The 3,915-nt window shown below is 53.0% G+C and overlaps 1 protein-coding gene across 1 annotated transcript in view; it reads right to left on the reverse strand.

Annotated features, from left to right (window-relative positions):
- LDLRAP1 (low density lipoprotein receptor adaptor protein 1) overlaps window positions 1-3,260 on the reverse strand; it is a 22,062-nt gene extending 18,802 nt beyond the window's left edge. The window contains exon 1 of the mRNA XM_009276223.2: window positions 3,195-3,260. The gene's annotated coding sequence lies outside the window, so the exon portion shown is untranslated. The remainder of the gene's footprint in view (window positions 1-3,194) is intronic.
- Window positions 3,261-3,915: the final 655 nt, after the last annotated feature.

Genomic DNA, 3,915 nt, shown 5'->3' on the forward strand with positions numbered 1-3,915 from the left:
CAGAGTTTCCCTGCTGGAGACACGGAACCCCCGAGGTCCCCCGAGCCGCCCTACAAACACCCGCGGGAGGAGAGTGGGGGCCAGCAAACACCAGCTCCGTGGGGGGCCCCACCTTTCCCATGGGGGTTCCACACAGATTTGGGGGGCTCCATGACCGCACGACCCAAATGGCCCCCCTTCAGCATACTCAGGCGACACCAAAAAAACCGCGTTTGCCCCAAGAGGTGTTTGATTGCCCCCAGCCTGGGATGAGAAAACGTGATACGATATTTCAGTATCATGTTTGATAAAAGGTCACCGCGGCCGCCAGCGTGCTTTTAACTCAGCCTGAACAGAACTGTGTGGAAGATTAAGGCCCTCAAAGTCTTTCCCAAATTAAAGGGATAATAACGAGGAGGTTAAACCCCATATTTAGGATTTGTAGAATAATGCTTTACAAAGCCTATTATTCACAGAAACATTTGTGTAATTGAAAATCCCTTTTTAGTCAAATTTTAACGTTCCCCTTTCACGTTTGTAGCCGGGAGCCAATGCGCAGGAGTCACCAAGCCGAACCACCGCTGGCCTGTTCCCCTCCGCAGGACACGAGCGGGTGGTGGAAGGGTTAGGCAGAATCTCTCTCCCAAAAAGCCCAGCCTGAAACAGGACGGTGCCACTGGTACGTCTCCATTTAGTGCCTGGTTTGAATCTGAGCACGCAGAGGGAGAGCCGGGGACAGTGACCGAAACTTGAAAGAAGAAACTTCCCCCTGAGGGCTAACCTCGTTGGAGCGGCTCTCTAAGGGCAGCAGCACGCAAATACCACAAAACCTGAAAAATTGCTGTGTCGGGAACAAATTTAAGCATATACATAGACCCATCTCTGTGCAGCAGCTCACTTAAGTATCTGCGCTTACTGTAAGCACATGCTCAGACCTAACTGAAGTCCAGGGCTTTAAGCACACGCTCAAATGTTTCCCTAAATTGTTGCTGAAGCTCAGCTCCCACCCAGCAGCCTGCATTTCACCGGAGGGCTTCCCGCTTGCCAATATCTGATGAGTTAAGGCAGACACCTTTGCAATTACTTCATTGATAAACTAGCCAGAGAAAGCCAGCCGGCAGGTATCGGACACATCCGTGATTTATTTTCCTATTTCTGTATTTTGCACCACCACTGGCTAAACGTATCACACCGTGCTCCGGTTCGCTCGGGCAGCGGCTCCTGCACTTGCGTGCTGCTCTGCTGCTTCCTTTCTCCGCGGCAATTTCACAGGGCAGTTCCTGGCCACGATCCCGACGGGGAAAGATCCGCAGCGTTCCTGCTGCTGCAATCCTCCCTTGCTATAGCCACTCCTGCACTGACCTTTGTAACTCCTTTCATGGCGCACGAGGTGCATTCCTGTTCCTTTGGCTGTTATTGCAAAGGGTGCGAGACCCAGCTGCAGCGCTGCCTTCCCCTGCTGAGTTTTCCCACTGAACCCCAGCACCGGTGTCGACGTTTGCCCCTCGCTTTGCTGACTGTGCTGTCTCGGGCGGGCGTTGCTGCATGGGAGTAGCAGAACGTATTTCTTCAAGTGTCACCGCTCAGGTTGGAGACCGAAGGACCGTGACAGCAGCCTGGGAGAAAGGAGTCATCAAACCAAGGTCTCGAACACGGCTGTGCCATCCAAGCCAGCCTCCCTGAAAGTCGTAAGTTTAAAAAAAATCCCTGTAATGGTAAAAAACGACCAGTGTCATCTCCCCCCAGGAAGGCAGAGCATCAGGCGGCTCAAAATCGCAGCTCCGCACCCATCTACCTGCTACCGCGCTGGGAAGCCCAGGCTTTTCTCCCACGGGCAGACAGGTTCTGCGGGCCAGGCAAGCAAAGTCAAATCCATTTATTTATGTCTGAGTGCTGAGCATGGCACAGCAGCGATTTTTTGGAAACCTTGCTTTCTCGCTAGCTGCGAGCACCCCGTGGCTGACCTCCCCAGCCCCGCCGCGCTCGGGCCGATAACCACCCATCCATCTTCCCGTTAATTGTCGTCTCTCCCCTGACGAGCTACCGGCTCTTTCCGCATGTGCTCTCTCAAGGTTATTTTCAGCTCTGCAGCATCACCGAAACACACACGTTTGCGTCTTCAGTATTGCAGCAGCAGGGCTGCTCCTCTCCGCTGTTTCTAACACCCGGCATCATCTCTTCTGTCCAGGAAACACAAAGAAATCCTCGCCACCGTTCCTCCCCGCCACGGTGTTTGCATCCACGAATCACAATGAAATAAATGCAGCTTTTCAGTGAAACTTCTGCGTTTTTTTGTAACGCCGATGTGTTTTCCCAGCTGGCGGGGCCACAGCCGAGCGAGCCAGCCCCGATTTCTTTGGAGCAATCTTTACAACGCACACGCAGCCCCAGACACAAGTTCAGTGGCAGTCCTTATGCTTTGCTACGAGGGTGGGTGTTCGTTTGCTCCCTGCTTTGATTAATCAAGTTAGCAGAGCCGTGCCGATCCCCTCAGCCAGGGACAGTGCACGCTCCCGAGGCTTTACTCTCACTTTACTGTCTTCATATTTACAGCAAAGTGCGTTTATAGCAAATTAGCATATCCGGGGCTGGTTAAGAGGTGATCACTAATGGAAATCTGCACTCCTTCCACTCCGTCAAATCCGTGCGAGGTTTGCCTCCTAATAAATTGGTATCTTTGCTGGGAAGGCCTGTGTCTAACGGTCTATGTGATAAAAGACCAATTGCTGACATTTGCTGCTGTTTTCCCTTCCGTTGACATTTCATTAAGGAGAAAAGAACACCAGCAACTACAAATGTGCTCTCGTTGACGTTTGTTGGCCATAATGTTGCGAGTTGCCCTGATTAAGCGAGAAGCTGGCAAGGGGGGGAACGTACCCCGTCTCCAGGATGACAAAACTCCCCCTAGTCCTCCCACGGCCGTGCAGCATCTCAGGGCTTTGCGGAAAAGGCTGAGCCGCTCCCCGTTAGCTCCCCAGCTCGGAGAATCGCCTTAACTCACCCCACTGCCACGAGGCTGAGCTGTAACCAACCCAGACCTCGGATCATCACTTTAGTCCGTCAGTAAAACTTCCAATTTATAGGCGTGCTTAGGATTTAAGTTACCATAGTCATTAACACTCGTTAATAAGTCAATTAACATGCTTTGGGATCTACAAAGGGCATTATAAATATGCACAGTATCAAATATTGCAGAAATAAGTATCTGACTGTACCGGCATTCGGCCAGGAGCCGCTGTTGGTTGCAGCGAGTGTACGTCCTCCGCTTGGTCACGGGGGATGGGTCACAGCAGCCGTGGCGTCACCCGTGCAAAGGGCTCTCCAGAGGTTGCAGGTGGGACCAGCTCCAGCATCACCGCGCACGCCTCCGACGCCGGGATGCCCAGGATCAGCGCCGGCGGGAAAGCAGCATCAGGCTGGAGATGGGAAACAAAGTCTGGCGTGAAACGCTCGTTGTAGCAGCAGCCAAACGGGTGCTGTTAAACACAGCATGGGGCTGTGTTTCTATCCTGAAGTTTTTGCCACCCAAGAGTAAGGTTTTTAAGCATCCTTAAGAAGCCTGGAGCTGCATCCACGCCAGAACCGAGAGCCTCCTCTCTCAGAGTGAGGGATATCCGATCTCCCCTTCCCAGATCCCCAGTCTGGCTCGTGCTGCTCCTCGCCCTGCTCCGTACAACTGTGCACAAACACAGAGAGCAAAGCCCCAGCTGCTCTCACCTCCCTTACAGCCCCCCACAACGCAGAGGGGCAGCAGGTGGGCTCACCCCCGGTGATGCCAAATTAACACACTAATTACCGTCATGCCCTCTGCTAGCACGATCCTCACATGCTCCCCCCAAACACCGTGACGTGAATTTTCTATTTTTTGCGACCTCTTTTGTATCACGCTCTCGAGCTGTTCTCGCATCTCCATAGCCCGGCTGCTTTCGCCTGGAT

This window comes from Aptenodytes forsteri, unplaced genomic scaffold, assembly GCF_000699145.1.
Source record: "Aptenodytes forsteri isolate BGI_AS27 unplaced genomic scaffold, ASM69914v1 Scaffold321, whole genome shotgun sequence".
Taxonomy (NCBI): domain Eukaryota; kingdom Metazoa; phylum Chordata; class Aves; order Sphenisciformes; family Spheniscidae; genus Aptenodytes; species Aptenodytes forsteri.